The sequence below is a fragment of the Anabrus simplex genome, chromosome 11, assembly GCF_040414725.1.
Source record: "Anabrus simplex isolate iqAnaSimp1 chromosome 11, ASM4041472v1, whole genome shotgun sequence".
NCBI classification, from domain to species: Eukaryota; Metazoa; Arthropoda; class Insecta; order Orthoptera; family Tettigoniidae; genus Anabrus; species Anabrus simplex.
The window spans coordinates 35,822,550-35,840,345 of record NC_090275.1 but is presented as its reverse complement, the minus strand read 5'-3'; the positions used below and the strand labels follow the sequence as shown (position 1 = coordinate 35,840,345).

The 17,796-nt window shown below is 39.5% G+C and overlaps 1 protein-coding gene and 1 non-coding gene across 2 annotated transcripts in view; both read right to left on the bottom strand.

Annotated features, from left to right (window-relative positions):
• sdt (stardust) overlaps positions 1–17,796 on the bottom strand; it is an 851,212-nt gene that overhangs the window by 730,187 nt on the left and 103,229 nt on the right. The gene's annotated exons all lie outside the window — the stretch shown is intronic.
• On the bottom strand, positions 9,395–9,513 carry LOC136883622 (5S ribosomal RNA). Its single transcript, XR_010861288.2, has one exon. It is a non-coding gene; the product is annotated as a 5S ribosomal RNA (ribosomal RNA).

Here is a 17,796-nt window from a genome sequence, read left to right as displayed (position 1 = left end):
GCCATTATTATTATTATTATTATTATTATTATTATTATTATTATTATTATTATTATTATTATTATTATTGGAAGTAGTCCAAAGAAATGCAATATGACTTGTTCTGCATGATTCCCCACACAAGAGTAGTGTTAAAAATTGTTGCAAACTTTGAGAGGGGGGAAGACTTGGGAGAAACGAGACGAGATATTCTACTAAGCGGTATGTTTCGAGCTGTCAGTGGAGAGATGGCATGAAATGATATTCTTTTTACAATTTGCTTTACTTCACACCGACACTGATATGACTTAAGGTCTTATGGGATGGGAAAGGCCTAGGAGTGAGAAGGAAGCAGCCCTGGCTTAATTAACGTATACCTCCAGCATTTGTCTTGTTTGAAAATGGGAAACCACGGAAAACTATCTTCAGGACTGTCGACGGTAGTCCTTTATCAGCCGTAGTAATTTCTGGGTGTCTAGACCGGCTTCACTTCTAACATCGTACAGATCCTCAACGTTTCGCCACGAGACTGAGTTAACAATATTCCTGTCCATAGTGTAGGGCTGAAAATCTTTGAGGATCCAGGAATCAAATCCAGGAAAGGGGTTGACAAGTTATTCCTTCATCACGTGGATGGCGCTGAACACTATAATAATTATTATAAAACAGCGATAAAACCATAAGCACTGAACGCAGGAGAAACCCTACACATGAATTTCAAAGGCCAGGTTGAGAAACTCGAGCTAAAAGAAAGGAAAATTTTAATAAAGGTCGTTGGACCAAAATTTCAGTATCATATAATAATATAATACACATCAAGTATGAAACACTGTACAAGAAAATTTTAAAAGATTCTAGATACTATGCGAAAAAGAAGAATACATTGTTATGGTCATCTTCTCAGAATGAACTTCAATAGATAAACCAAACAAATCTTTGACTTCTTCCGTAAGCGCGAAACAAAACCCAACTGGTTTGAAGAAACCAAAAAAGACCTAGTAGAATTATTCTTTTTAAAAAATCACTACTCAATCAAACAGCTAAAGTAAAATAAAGCCCGGATTTTTATGCAGTAACGGGTTAGACTGCAAATCAATTTGATTAATAGGAAGTGTCGGCCACCCGCTCTTCCATAATGTAGCAAGAGTAACATAAATTATAGGGGTTCTGATGGGCAGTACCCCTAAAGATTATGCAAACCCCATAGCATAGGAGTTGTAAAGGTAGACTATACTTGTTACTCGCTTCAGTAAGTTTGCACTCTAACCTATTAATGCATAAAAATCCGGGCTCTAGTAATAACTAAAGACAAAAATATAAGGTTCCAAGAAAAATATGTATTAAAAGCCAAACCTATTATCTCGGAAGACGAGAGGAAACTAAGATCAGAAAGAATGAAGAAATAGTGGGCACCAAGAAATGAACAACACCGAGAAACGCTTGATTCAACGTATCCCAAAGATGATGAAAGGAAAGAAGAATAAAAAATGTTAGGGCCCACTAACTACTCTTACGGTATTTCTGGGACACCGAAGTGTCGAAATTTTGTCCCACAGGAGTTTTTACGACTAAAAATCTACCTATACGAGTATGCCGTATTTGAGCACCTTCTCATCATAATGCTCTTTTTTCTCATAATCATTCATCCATATCTCATCATCATGATCATCGTCATTAACACAATTAATTAGTATATGCACTGTTCTCCTGTTTGATTTTGTCCATCTAGGAATACTGTGCAATCATCTCGATCACTCTTTTCTTGATTTCCAATAGTTCTTTATCCTTTCAATTTACTGTTTCCTCTTCTCTTGTGTTCAGATCTTATTACCTTTCCTCTTTTCCTTCTCCTGAAATCCCCTGAAATTTTGTATCAATCTTCGGAAAGTTGTTCTGTCTTGTATTGTATCTTTTGTTATTAAAGTCTCCTTCTTTTTTACTTCTTCGAGCCACTGGTTTCCATTCTTGCCTTTTTAAACCTGGTCAAACACTCATATTGTCAATCTGCTGTTATCCATCCTCATTATGTGGCCAATAATGTAATTCTCCTCTTTCTAATTGTGTCTGACATCCTTTCATTTTCTTCGTCTTTGTATAGATCTTTATTCCTCACATGTTTAAACTTACTTTCCTCCGTTTTCAACGGTCCCCACATTTTCCTCAATATTTTCCTTTCCTTTTATTTTATCTCTTCTATTTCACCGGTTTTCAAGAGAGAACACGAATTCCCTAGCATACAAACTCTCTGGTTTGATTACCGTGTTGTAGTGTTTGATTTTACTTTTCCTTGAGAGATTCTTCTTATTGTACGTATCTTTAGTCGGTTGGTACGCTCGTTCCAGTTTTCTTGGTTTTGATCTCTTTGCTGTCTTATCTCAACTGGGTTGGCGACCACGGGGCCCTTAGCTGAATCCTGGCATTGCTTCCACGTACTTGTACCAGGCTCCTCACTTTTATCTATCCTATCCGACGTCCCTTGGTCAACTCATGTTCTTTTCCGATCCCGACGGTAGGAGAGCATTCGACGACTAGAAAGTCTTTCATTTTCACGCCCTTCGAGGCCCTTGTCCTTCTTTGGCCAAAATCTTCATTTTTCGAAACGTCGGATCCCTTCCATTTTTTATATGATTAGAGTGAAAGTATTTTGACGTGCAGCACAAATAGGTCAATATATGTATTTGGAGACATGAAATGAAGTGAAATATACACAATTTGTTGCACATTTTGCACCTTATTTTGTGAGATTTTTACATGTTGCCACCTTTTCCCTTCTATTTCATGCTTCAGTACTCGCCCCCCCCCCCCTACTTTTATCTGCGGTTTTAAAATTTTAGACAGAATCTTTTTTCCCTGCTTCAACAGATTTTGTGGGGCGAAACTTTTGATAAAATCAAATGCGTCATGTGTGTCCTAGACTCAACGGACGCAGAAGCCATCCAGCAATCCCAGCAATTACTCAACAACAAGGATATATAGTTTGAACTTTTTGCAGTGCATAGGTACAAGTATTTGGCTGACGTGAATCAGACTTTGGAAGAAGGTAAAGAGTTTTGGGGAGAACATTGATAAATTTGCTAAAGACAAATTTGAATTAAATTTGAAGAACAAGCCAGATGTGGAAACCTTTGCAACTTTGACTGAACTCCCTTTACGAGTGCTGAAAAGATATACTTCATTGGTTTCTGTAGTTATTGAGCGGAGTTTCTCTCACCGTGTTAGAATCTTTTATTTTATTTTTTTACTTCTCACCGACACAGATAGGTATTGTGGCGACGATGGGATATGAAAGGCCTAGGAGTATGGAAGGAAGCGGCAGTGGCCTTAATTAACGTACAGCCCCAATATTTACCTGGTGTGAAAATGGGAAACCACAGAGAACCATCTTTAGGGCTGCCGAAAATGGGCTTCGAACCCACTACTTCCTGTATGCAAGCTCACATCTGCGTGCCCCTAACGCCACGGCCAACTCGCCCGGTATATAAGAATCTACTGAGATCAAAGTGCCAGTGACATTGAAACGTTATGTGCAATCCAATGTAACAAATTTATTAATTAATTAGAACCCGGTGAATGGGGAAGGAAAGTTCATATAACTGGATTAAACGTTAATAACGTGATATCATCAACACTTTTTGCACCATTTTGTATGTATTTTTAGAACTTTATCCCCCTTTTCTGACCATACTTTCTACCTTAAAAATCCTTTACCTACTGATTAGTGTTAAAGGATGGTTGCCCAGTTGTACTTCCTTTTAAAACAATAATAATCACCACCACCACCTCAGTGCATGCAGGGACGCTGAGAAAGCGGGATGATGATGATTATATGATTGGCATCCAGCAATAAGTATTTGTTATTTCTGGTATAATTGTAGTGTGCTCGTACTTTGGGGTTCGAGGTTAAAAATGACGGATTTTTGGGAGTACGCCAACCAGAAAGATTGACTACCACTGGTCTAGCCCGCCATTCTGTAATGTAGCGATATCTTCTTCTTCTTAAGACGCCGTCTCCGAGCGGAGGTTGGCGATCCACGTAACTAGCTCTGATCTTGACAGCGCAGAATGGAATGCCATTTCTGAAGTACAGCAGCGCCATCTTCGAAGGTCTTTCAGCCATGAATTTCTTCTTCTTCCAACAGATCTCTTCCCCTGTACCTTCCCTTCGATAATAAGCTGTAATAACTGATACCTCTCACCTCTCATAATGTGTCCTAGGTATTGCGTTTTCCTCTGTTTTATGGTGAGCAGTAGTTCTTTTTGCTTTTTCATCCGACGAAGGACCTCGGCATTTGAGATTTTCATTACCCAGGATATTCGCAAGAGACGGCGATACAGGAACATTTCGAAGTCATCAAGACGTTTTTCTATGATTGGATCCAGAGTCCAGCTTTCACATCCATATAGGAGAACAGAAAATATATAGCAGCGGATCATACGAATTCGTAGTTGGAGACTGAGATCTGACCTCACAAAGAATTTCTTCATGGTAATGAATTGTTTCCTGGCCTGCTCAATTCTAGATATTATCTCCCGTTTGGAGTTACATAGGTTATCCAAGATGGTACCCATATATTTGAGAGAAGACACTTGCTCAACTATTTTATCTTTTATTGTGAGATGTGTCCGAATGTAGCGATATAGCGAGAATAAAACACATTCCGGGGGCCCTAACAGGCCTTGCCCCTAATATTTATGCAAATCTCAAAGCACTACTGTTGTGTGGGTTGTAGTACACTTGCTACTCGCTTCAGTTAGGTTGCCCTCTAACCTATTACTGGCTAAACGTTCAGGCTCTAATTCATATCACTGGAGTCCTCGAGGAACAGCTGAACAAACAGCGGTATACCCACGCCACTGGCTTCACGGCGGCCCACACGTTTCGTGGAGTCTTGCGCTGGTTCTCTAGAATCTGACAACTACATTCCCCAAGATGACACAATTTCCGGCCCCGGCTGGCTGGTCAGTGTATAGAACGCCTAGACACAATAGGCCTGGATTTATATTACTTGATGATGGTGGTGGTGATTGCTGTTTTTAGGGACAAGGCTGAGTGGCTCAGACTGTAGAGTGTGGGCCTTTTGAGCGTTAGTTAACGTAACAAAATTTCGACAAATTGACGCTATAGAAAACCTCATAAAGTAATTAGCAGGAAGGAAAACTATATAATTAGTTTATCCAATAACCTCTGAGGCTCTGGTGGCAGTGCGTCGGCCTCTCACTGGTTCAAATCCCGGTCACTCCATGTGAGATTCGTGCTGGACAAAGCGGAGGCGGGACAGGTTTTTCTCTGGGTACACCAGTTTTCCCTTTCAACTTTCATTCCAGCAACACTCTCCACTATCGTTTCATCTGTGAGTCATTAATCATTGCCCCAGAGGAGTGGGACAGGCCTCGGCAGCCGGCACAATTTATCCTCGCCGTAAGATGGGGGCTTCATTCATTCCATCCCTCACCCGGTCATTGTATGGAAAATAGGTTGTAGATTTGCATTTTAAATTTTAATTCTTTTTAACCTCCAGGGTTGGTTTTCCACCCGGACTAAGAGAAGGATCCCACCTCTACTGCCTGAAGGGCATTTCTTCGGAGATACAACTGGGTAGGAGGACCAGAACCACGCCCAGGTGGCCTCACCTGCTATGCTGAACAGAGACCTTGTGGAGGATGGGAAGATTGGAAGGGACAGACAAGGAAGAGGGAAGGAAGCCCCCGTGGCCTTCATTTTACGTACCATCTAAGCATTTGCCTGGAAAAGTGGAAAACCACGGAAAACTGCTTCGAGGATGGCTGAGGACGGAATCGACCCCCCGCCCTCAACTCAGTTGACTTCCCACAGCTGAGTGGACACCGTTCCAGCCCTCGTATCACTTTTCAAATTTTGTGGCATAGCCGGGAATCGAACCCAAGCCTACGGGGGAGGCAGCTAAACACACTAACCACTACACTACAGTTGTATCACCCGACCGAAAGTCTCAAGCTCCAGGACACTACCCTTGATGCGGTATAGGTGCGATCCCTTGCTGAGTCCGAGGCAAAATTCAACCCTGGAGGGTAAAGGAATTAAGAAAGAAAAAAGAAAGTTTATTATTATTATTATTATTATTATTATTATTATTATTATTATTATTATTATAATTATTATTATTATTATTAACTTTGGTTTAACCAGTTTAAAATATCAGTGAAAAATAGTATCAAATTCTTACGTAAGACTATTAACAGTCCGACTCCTCGGCTGAATGGTCGGCGCTGAGGCCTTCGGTTCAGAAGGTTCCGGGTTCGATTCCCAACCCGGTCGGGGAATTTAATCGCGCCTGATTAATTCTTGTCCCTCGCGGACTGATTGTTTATCTCAACACTCTCCTCTTCATTTTCAGACAACACGCCTCACTACCAACCACCACAGAAACACGCAATAGTGATTACATCCCTCCATATAGAGTTGGCGTCAGGAAGGGTATCCGGTCATAAAACAGGACCAAACCCAAATGTGTGACACAGTTCGCACCCGCGACCCCACAGGAGTGGGAAATGCGGTAGTAGAAGAAGAAACAGGAGACATAAGATTATTAACAGCAACATTGACAAATAGGCCCTACATAGACTATTTCCTACCCCAGATTAACTTCAAAAGTCCTCGGGTTATCGACATTATTTGTGTATGAAAATGCATTATCAATGACAGCTTCTCTTATGTTTTACACTGCTCCGAGAAAAATACCCGTTTTCAATCTCAGCAACCCCCTTTATAAATTTGTACCTTCTTTTTCGATGCTATTACTCTAACAGCAACGTTTCAAGTGAACTTGTATTGCAGCATAACCCTTCTAATCCTTTTACAAATTGCTTTATATCGCACCGTCACACACGTCTTATGGCGTCGATGGGATAGGAAAGTGCTAGGAGAGGGAACGAATCGGCCGTGGCCTTAATTAAGGTACCGTCCCAGGATTCGCCTGGTGTGAAAATGGAAACTGCGGAAAACCATATTCAGGGCTGGCTACAGTGAGGTCGAACCCACTATCTCCCGAATGCAAGTTCATAGCTACGTAACCCAAACCGCGCAGCCATTCGCTCGATATAATTAATATAACAAGTTAATTTCGTTACGTTTAAATTATTTAAAGATGCTGTCCGACTCGTTGGCTGAACGGTCACCGTGCTGGCCTTCGGTTCAGAGGGTCCCGGGTTCGATTCCCGGCCGGGTCGGGGATTTTAACCTTAATTGGTTAATTCCAATGGCACGGGGACTGGGTGTATGTGTTGTCTTCATCATCATTTCATCCTCATCACGACGCGCAGGTCGCCTACGGGAGTCAAATAGAAAGACCTGCACCTGGCGAGCCGAACTCGTCCTGGGATATCCCGGCATACGACATTTTATTTCATGTAAAGATGCTGTGAATATTAAACAGCACGCAGTTCATTAGTTAATTTCCTTTATTTCCTGAGTATAATTATCATAGTGTGTAGTATCTGTACCGGTACTCGATCAATTGCTTCCTATTTCTATCAACAAGATAGATAATCCACATGATAACCGTCAGTATTCGATAATTAAAATGATCAGCCTCCTGATAAGATCAAATTAATAATTAATTTTATCTGTTGCTTAGGTGCAAGCGGGTTTGAGTTATGACACAAAATTTAACTTTTCATCTATCAGGCGGACTTCCTCTTTCTGATTTTAATACATACGTACATCCATCTTTAGTATAGACTGTTATGCGTTTAAACGTTCAGTCTGCAAGCCTGTGTCAATTGACTAACCACCGCCACAATTCTCTATTTGTAACTACTTCTGTGGTCTCGTTTAGCTCCATGTCTCTTATCTTTAAATCATTAGAAACTGAGTACTGTATAACCATCGTCGACTTGGTCTCCCTCTACTTATCTTACCCTCCACAACAGAGTCCACTATTCTCCTAGTTAACCTATCCTTCTCCATTCTCCTCACATGGCTCCACCACCAAAGCGGTTTATGCGCACAACTTCATCCATCCATCGATTTCATGCCTAACTTAACCTTTATCTCCTCATTCCCAGTACCCTCCTGCCATTATTTCCACCTGTTTGTACCAGCAATCATTCTTGCTACTTTCCTGTACATTACTTCAAACTTATGAATAAGATATCCTGAATGTTAACTGATTTTATTGAGAAAAGAAAATGCAATACATGGTATTTCAGGTCAGAGAGTGCAGATGGTGTCTAACATTCGTCAACGAAATTTTCAGCACAGATTACACTATGGTCTTCCATATTTTCTCTTACATTTTTGAAAAGTACAGGATCCCCTTAGAAATTTTACCCGTAGCGCCATTCATACGCCCAATGATTATCCATCTTTTAATTCCAAAGTTCTTTCGGACATCCTCAGCGCCTGGTTTACACACTACATTATTATTTTTTCATTATTGTCGGCCCATTAAACGAGGCTTCATACCCCCACATAGCACTACAGCCCTTGAAAGGCCTTGGCCTACCAAGTGACCGCTGCTCAGCCCGAACGCCTGCAGATTACGAGGTATCATGTTGTCAGCACGACGATTCCTCTCGGCCGTTATTCTTGGCTTTCTAGACCGAGGCCGCTATCTCACCGTCAGATAGCTCCTCAATAATCACGTACGCTGAGTGGACCTCGAACCAGTCCTCAGATCCAGTTAAAAATCCCTGACCTGGCAGGGAACCGAACCCGGGGTCTCCAGGTACGAGGCTGGAACGCAACCCCTACACCACGGGGCCGGCAAACGAGGCCTCATAAATTTGTAAAATATGCAGTGTATCTGTGGAGGTGTACTGTATTTGAGGGCGTTTGTACCCTGTTGTATGCCCAATTTATTAAATTAAATTACTCAATTTTTATTTTTCACGTGTAATAAGCACGCCCGTGTTTCATGTTGATTCCTCCCCACGAAGGCAAGCTGAATTCCCAGCGGCGAAATGAAAAGTCAATTAGTTTCCCACTGCTTTCCTCTCTGAACCAGAGGGTGCTGCTACATTTGAGTCTGCCACGAGAACTGAAAGTGCCATACTTTCACACTGTACATATCAGAGACTAGCTAAATAAAGAAAGGGGAAATGCTACTATACTAAAAAAGCAAACACCATGGCACTACAGCCCTTGAAGGGCCTTGGCCTACCAAGCGACCGCTGCTCAGCCCGAAGGCCTGCAGATTACGAGGTGTCGTGTGGTCAGCACGACGATTCCTCTCGGACGTTATTCTTGGCTTTCTAGACCGGAGACGCTATCTCACCGTCAGATAGCTCCTCAATTCTAATCAGGTAGGCTGAGTGGACCTCCAACCAGCCCTCAGATCCAGATAGAAATCCCAGACCTGGCCGGGAATCGAACCTGGAGCCTCCGGGTAAGAGGCAGGCACGCTACCCCTACACCACGGGGCCGGAAACGGAATTAAGCCAACAGCACGTGGTGTTCCCAAGCGGTCACCCATCCAAGTACTGACCACGCCCAATGTTGCTTAACTGCGGTGATCGGACGAGAACCGGTGTATTCAACATGGTATGGCCGTTGGCAACTATACTAACGTATGGTTTAATACAGACGACAGCAGTGCATCATCACACGCGAAATTTAGCAGTAGCAAAATTAAGGAATTACATATAAACTGCGGGTATTTGAGGGAAACAGGCTTCCGTTTTGAAAAAACAAAGACTAATTCGAAGGGGTCTACTTAAAAAAAAGCGTCTGAATATCTCGCATATCTGTGCCCTTGTTTATCTCAGTATTGTAACCCGTAGTGGGTGACATGGTACGTGAGCTGCAAGAAAACTTTTTAAGTTTTTATTCTGGATGAATCGAACTATTGGACGGTGATCTCGAGAGTGTTTTCTATACATCAAGAAATTGTAATTTTATTTTGTTTTCTCGGTGAAAATGTTTTGTGCATCTTGAGAAATTTTTTTTTCTAGGTAAAGACTATTTGAAAATTATTTTGAAAGAAAATTATTTAGAAACAAACTCTTTGGACATTTGAAGGAAAAATGTGTTATTATGTTTTGTGAATCCCAAGAAAGTTATGTTATTTTTTTAAGGTCAAAAGATTATTGGATAAGACTGTTAAAGAACCTTTTAAAAATGCCTCAAGATATTTAAGATATTTATTTGATTATTCAATTATTCCAGTGATAACTAGAGAACTTGAAGATTGTATAATTTGGTCTTGCTGATTTTATATTTTAAAATTTTGGTCCAGTTTAAAAATGAACTCCCTATACTGACACGTGTAAGAAATTGATGGTTCAATTGTTGCGTCAGCAATTTCTTCATGGCTTGTCGTTTGCTTGATGCCCATATAAGGTTAGGGTTTTTGTCATTGGTTGTAATTAGAAGTGTTGTAATTGGTTTAACATGGAGGTGTTTTCCGATTGGCGGTTTGATATCGAACGATTTCCGGTATGATGTGAGGTACGCTTGTGCTACCGTTTTCTTGAGGTCTTTCGTTTTCGATCTTCGAAGAGGTCGGACGCGCGGTGCACGCGGTCCGGGCCTACGGGGCCAACCTACCCTAAGGTAAGCACGTTTTATTATTTTAAAATTTTGTAATATGTGATTTTGTTTTTTTCTTTCTAAATTTAACTTTCATGTGTTTCGGCCTTTCTTATTAAATTTCGCGAAATGTAAATGTTCTCATCCTGCCAGGAAATCACCTCGAATCTTAGTTTGGGCTATTTCATTTATGCCTCTGTGTTACACGAGGCCACCTTTTGTTTGGAGGTTTTCCTATTTTAAAATTTATATTATCCCTTAAGTTGCTATGTGTTAATTTTCCCTCAGGTTGCCTCCAGTAGCTCTGTATAATGAAATTACAAGAAAAGTCTGTAGTTGTAGCCTGTTTTGACATTTACCGGTCGGTTACCAAAAAGATGCATAAAATGTGAACGTAAAACCCAACAGAAGTAGGGATAAGGTAGGCTACATACATCAAAAATAAAATCGTAAATAAAATAAAAGATGCGGATAGGATACACAAAGCTTAAAGGTCTAAATGACAACTACAGACAGGAATAGTGTGGAAAGCGGACTTGGACCCTATGAGGCTGTAAGATCGTAGGATGTTGTAAGGAAAAGAACGTACTCGCCCATACCCTTCGTATAAAATATAATTAGAAAAACAAGAACGGAAATCTATAGAACACAATTCGTGAAAAGAAACAGAAATACAACTGCAACTTGAATCTTGAACAATAAACCAGATAGGATATAACAAACAATCTTCTGGATGGTCCATCAAAGGACAACTACAGACTTTTCTTGTAATTTCATTATACAGAGCTACTGGAGGCAACCTGAGGGAAAATTAACACATAGCAACTTAAGGGATAATATAAATTTTAAAATAGGAAAACCTCCAAACAAAAGGTGGCCTCGTGTAACACAGAGGCATAAATGAAATAGCCCAAACTAAGATTCGAGGTGATTTCCTGGCAGGATGAGAACATTTACATTTCGCGAAATTTAATAAGAAAGGCCGAAACACATGAAAGTTAAATTTAGAAAGAAAAAAACAAAATCACATATTACAAAATTTTAAAATAATTAAACGTGCTTACCTTAGAGTAGGTTGGCCCCGTAGGCGCGGACCGCGTGCACAGCGCGTCCGACCTCTTCGAAGATCGAAAACGAAAGACCACAAGAAAACGGTAGCACAAGCGTACCTCACATCATACCGGAAATCGTTCGATATCAAACCGCCAATCGGAAAACACCTCCATGTTAAACCAATTACAACACTTCTAATTACAACCAATTACAAAAACCCTAACCTTATATGGGCATCAAGCAAACGACAAGCCATGAAGAAATTGCTGACGCAACAATTGAACCATCAATTTCTTACACGTGTCAGTATAGGGAGTTCATTTTTAAACTGGACCAAAATTTTAAAATATAAAATCAGCAAGACCAAATTATACAATCTTCAAGTTCTCTAGTTATCACTGGAATAATTGAATAATCAAATAAATATCTTAAATATCTTGAGGCATTTTTAAAAGGTTCTTTAACAGTCTTATCCAATAATCTTTTGACCTTAAAAAAAATAACATAACTTTCTTGGGATTCACAAAACATAATAACACATTTTTCCTTCAAATGTCCAAAGAGTTTGTTTCTAAATAATTTTCTTTCAAAATAATTTTCAAATAGTCTTTACCTAGAAAAAAAAAATTTCTCAAGATGCACAGAACATTTTCACCGAGAAAACAAAATAAAATTACAATTTCTTGATGTATAGAAAACACTCTCGAGATCACCGTCCAATAGTTCGATTCATCCAGAATAAAAACTTAAAACGTTTTCTTGCAGCTCACGTACCATGTCACCCACTACGGGTTACATACTCCCACCCACAAACTCGAGCACAGCTCGAGAAAACACAGTTGGGGGGGGGGGGTCACCCTTTCTTGACAACGAATTCACCACATTTAATTTCTTCAATGTTCTTGAAGCCTGAGCTAGAGTGCTCAGTGATGTCCTCATTGCAATCTCATGGACAGTGGCCCAATGCCAAATCACCTCGATCACCAAAAGAAAGTGTGATTCCACTCCATATCTCATAGAACTTAACAAATAGCTGGTACAGGGTGCCCTCCATTAGCCATAACAGGTTACATTTGGACAGCTGGGGACCTCACTGCCCCTGAAACATGACCAAACGAAGCAGCAGAAACATATCCAGAAGAAAACAGAAGACCAATGAGGAAACCGAAGGGAGGTTTTTTTATTATATTTTTTTTTGTAACAACTTTGTCACCCAACTGGTGAACAACATAACTTGTGGTCTTTTAAAGGGGCAGTCAAGCCCTCCCCAAGGCTCGCACGTTTAAAATAAAAGAAACAAAAAAATGAAATTAAAAAATTAAAAATGAAAAGAACAAAACCACAATCCAGGAATTCACCTAGAACAACATTCGTACAGAAAAAAAAACCCACGAAGGCTAACGGAAATATAAATGCCTAAATTTGCTTTCAACTTGCAGTACTTATAACATTACAAAGTCACGATTTAAAAGGATACCAAAGAACTAATTTTCAAGATAACATGTTGTGCAGGTTTCAAACTTTAAGTTACGATTTGCCCAATACAAGCACACAATCCTCCACACCCAAGCACCACAGGGATGAGAGGTTCAGCAAAAAGAGAAAATTCTCCAGATAATAACAATTACCAAAACTAAACCTTCATTGACTGAAGCACCATACGACCACACACAACTTACCTCATTGGGCACATCACAACATAACACTACAATATCCAATGAACATTTCCTAGATTTTACTTGCTACGTGCATTCTTAATTACCCAGTCTTACATCAAATTTAATAGGAGGAAAGAAAATTTACAAGCTTCAAAGGAGCACAGAAAAGGAAACAGTTAAATTCCAAGTTCAACGAAATGAGATAAATCACTATTCACTTACCAAATCATGTACTTAATACTTCACATTTTGAATAGATAAAACACACATTACGCCCCACGTGTCATCAATAAAACCAAGCAAGGAAACAAAGGGGTGAAAAAAAATCACTTTACCATGACAACAGAATCTGAAGACACAATGAAATCACTCTACCATGTGCATACTAAAATCCAACTCCCTGATATAGAAAGAAAAAGGTACAAGAACGACCTTCATATCCGAGATTACCAGACATAGCATGACATATCAAAATGATCAAGACTGTCTGTCCTCCGACACACAATACCGAAGCACACACGAAAGAGAAGCGCGATGACCTAACTCTCAGTAGCATAAACCCAAAGGGCGAAAAGGTACGACAAGACCTCAATACTGCTGTTACAGTCACACGACAACTCACACATACAACGCACAAGACATTCATGAAACGGATGCGTGTGATGATCCCTATCAAGCAATACCCAGAATAAAAAGGACAATATATGACCTCAAGTACCCCTGAATCCATCACACCATGATGAGACGACTAGGCCTATTACTGTACTCCCAGAAGAGGAATGCCTCTCAGCACTTCAGGTCCTAAGTCTCAGTGCACACTTACATGCCTCTACAAGGTAACAAACACACACGACAACTATTTACAAATGAGGACAAACAGACATCAGGGTTCTCAATTTTGGAAAAATTACCCAGTCCACAAGGTCCCATACCCGAGCAGACGGAGTAATAGAATTTAGAGCGTGCAATTCCACAACCTGATGAAAATTCAGAAAACGACATATATTTTCAAAAAAGGAACTAGAACTAATCGAAAAACTTTACTAAATGATCACTTCTGCAAAATTTCTCCACAACCTAAGTAAAAAAATTTAGAAGCAAGGCTCAGAACAATAGAAACCGAAAGAACACTTGAAGAAAATTTTCCTGGTACATAATTTTTACTTACAACAGACAACCGTTCACAACCCATGTCACCCAATAGTTGAGCCAAAGATTACAGATAATCTCCATCAGATGCACATAAGGAATAAAACGTTGTCAAGAGCAAGGTGCAGACCCATAATCCGTCCAAATTGTCATAAACGACCTCAGGTTTCTCCTGGACTATAAAATATGGTGAGCAAGTATCACCCCACGAGACAACACGAGTCTTCATGGACCCTCCCTACCAAATATAGGGGTACACGGGTAAATAAAAATATACAAGACAAGGAAACAGAAACAGCACGATGGAAACGCTCAATAAAACAACCAAGAAGACTTTCGCACAGATGCAGAAACCCCATAATTTCTAATCTGCTCAGGACATTTAGTAACTGGCTGGGCATCATTCTAATTTAGTCCCACACCTAATTAGACCCGATCCCAAGCACAGTAGTCAATCAAAACAACACTTAAACCAGAAATTTAAATATCCACTGAGCCACAACAGAACAGCAAAACATTTTAACAGGTTACACACGAAGATAAACACAGCAGGTGACAAAAACACGAAATTCTGACAAGAATACAGTAAAACACAAGAATTGGAAAATAGAAAATAACACAAACTGACGAAATTTACCAAGATAACCTCAAAATTATGCCGAAAATAAACAAAATTTTCAGAGAACTTAATGCGACACCACACTGCAATTAACACGAACACGATGGACAGTTTGACACCAATACAAACACAGGAGGAGAAACAGATGACAACGACACGAGTACAATTCATAAGATGGACTTTAGCGCGCTTAAAACTCGAAGTTTGTCAAGCAATCAGCTGTCTCCCACAAATATATAACCACACAATCGCACAAATAGTGCCACACTCAGCATCAGGAAAGATGTTGTCTAAAAAAATTGGGAATCGCATTACAAATCGAAAACAGATCAAAACCAACTCTAAATAATTTAGAAATTAATCACGAAGAGCTTAGGTTAGAACACGCGGCACACGTAATATGATACAGGAGTTTAAACGACCACGTGGTCAGCGGAAGGCTTTCCACGGACAAAATAAAACAGACACTGAAACCAAAGAAAATTGTAGGTAGTGACTTATCTACATTTTCTACGCAAGCCATTCAAATTACAACAGCAAAAGACATCTGCCAAACGAACAGACATTCAAAGACTTCCTACATGAACAAAAATCAAAAACAAAACTTAAATAAACGGAAATTAAGAATGCACACGCACATTATTTAACCACAAGGCGGCTTGAACTTTACATTCATGGTACCGGTAATCAATTTTAAAAATGCGTACATTATAACTGCCAATTCAAGCATGGTCACAAAAGGTTTAAAAAAAATTACTTTAACTGATACAACCACAGAAAATATAGAAAAGTAAGGGTAATAGTGAGTACTTCCCTTTCTTTTACAACCTCTGCTTTGCTACCAAATGTAGCCTGGTTGATTATTACCGGTTACCCGTTTTGCATTAAAAATCAAATCGTAAATAAAATAAAAGATGCGGATAGGATACACAAAGCTTAAAGGTCTAAATGACAACTACAGACAGGAATAGTGTGGAAAGCGGACTTGGACCCTATGAGGCTGTAAGATCGTAGGATGTTGTAAGGAAAAGAACGTACTCGCCCATACCCTTCGTATAAAATATAATTAGAAAAACAAGAACGGAAATCTATAGAACACAATTCGTGAAAAGAAACAGAAATACAACTGCAACTTGAATCTTGAACAATAAACCAGATAGGATATAACAAACAATCTTCTGGATGGTCCATCAAAGGACAACTACAGACTTTTCTTGTAATTTCATTATACAGAGCTACTGGAGGCAACCTGAGGGAAAATTAACACATAGCAACTTAAGGGATAATATAAATTTTAAAATAGGAAAACCTCCAAACAAAAGGTGGCCTCGTGTAACACAGAGGCATAAATGAAATAGCCCAAACTAAGATTCGAGGTGATTTCCTGGCAGGATGAGAACATTTACATTTCGCGAAATTTAATAAGAAAGGCCGAAACACATGAAAGTTAAATTTAGAAAGAAAAAAACAAAATCACATATTACAAAATTTTAAAATAATTAAACGTGCTTACCTTAGAGTAGGTTGGCCCCGTAGGCGCGGACCGCGTGCACAGCGCGTCCGACCTCTTCGAAGATCGAAAACGAAAGACCACAAGAAAACGGTAGCACAAGCGTACCTCACATCATACCGGAAATCGTTCGATATCAAACCGCCAATCGGAAAACACCTCCATGTTAAACCAATTACAACACTTCTAATTACAACCAATTACAAAAACCCTAACCTTATATGGGCATCAAGCAAACGACAAGCCATGAAGAAATTGCTGACGCAACAATTGAACCATCAATTTCTTACACGTGTCAGTATAGGGAGTTCATTTTTAAACTGGACCAAAATTTTAAAATATAAAATCAGCAAGACCAAATTATACAATCTTCAAGTTCTCTAGTTATCACTGGAATAATTGAATAATCAAATAAATATCTTAAATATCTTGAGGCATTTTTAAAAGGTTCTTTAACAGTCTTATCCAATAATCTTTTGACCTTAAAAAAAATAACATAACTTTCTTGGGATTCACAAAACATAATAACACATTTTTCCTTCAAATGTCCAAAGAGTTTGTTTCTAAATAATTTTCTTTCAAAATAATTTTCAAATAGTCTTTACCTAGAAAAAAAATTTCTCAAGATGCACAAAACATTTTCACCGAGAAAACAAAATAAAATTACAATTTCTTGATGTATAGAAAACACTCTCGAGATCACCGTCCAATAGTTCGATTCATCCAGAATAAAAACTTAAAATGTTTTCTTGCAGCTCACGTACCATGTCACCCACTACGGGTTACAGTATTTAAAAGCGATTTTTCACTACCTCATTATTTTGAAGCTACTTTTTCAACGTACTAAAAGTGTCAATATCTAGCTTTATTTATCCGTCTATTCTAAGGATTCTTTACTCCTCATTATGGCTCTGTTGGGAGAGTTGCGTAAATATCAGAGGCATTAACCAACTGTACCCCTACTGCTTATGCAACCGCTTTAACACAACCATAGAGCGGCTGGACGTTATTGCTGCTTGTACGGTTATGTTCTAATCTACAACTAGGCCTAATCTCCACCACCAAAAACATACGTCAAGATTGCTTCCTTCCCAATCTTCTCCTTGGTTACACGTATGTTTAGAGTGGTACAAACACCACACAAACACAGGTGAGACAAAATAACTTTAAGCAGACTCTGTGTACATTGATGTTGAACAAGACTCACTAAACAAAAACATAACACCGATGTCTCTAAAATATCAAAAAGTAAACTCGTGTCCTCATCCCGAGGTGGTGCAGCTCTTTTCAGGTACACCCCCAATGGAGGTCAGCTGCAGGT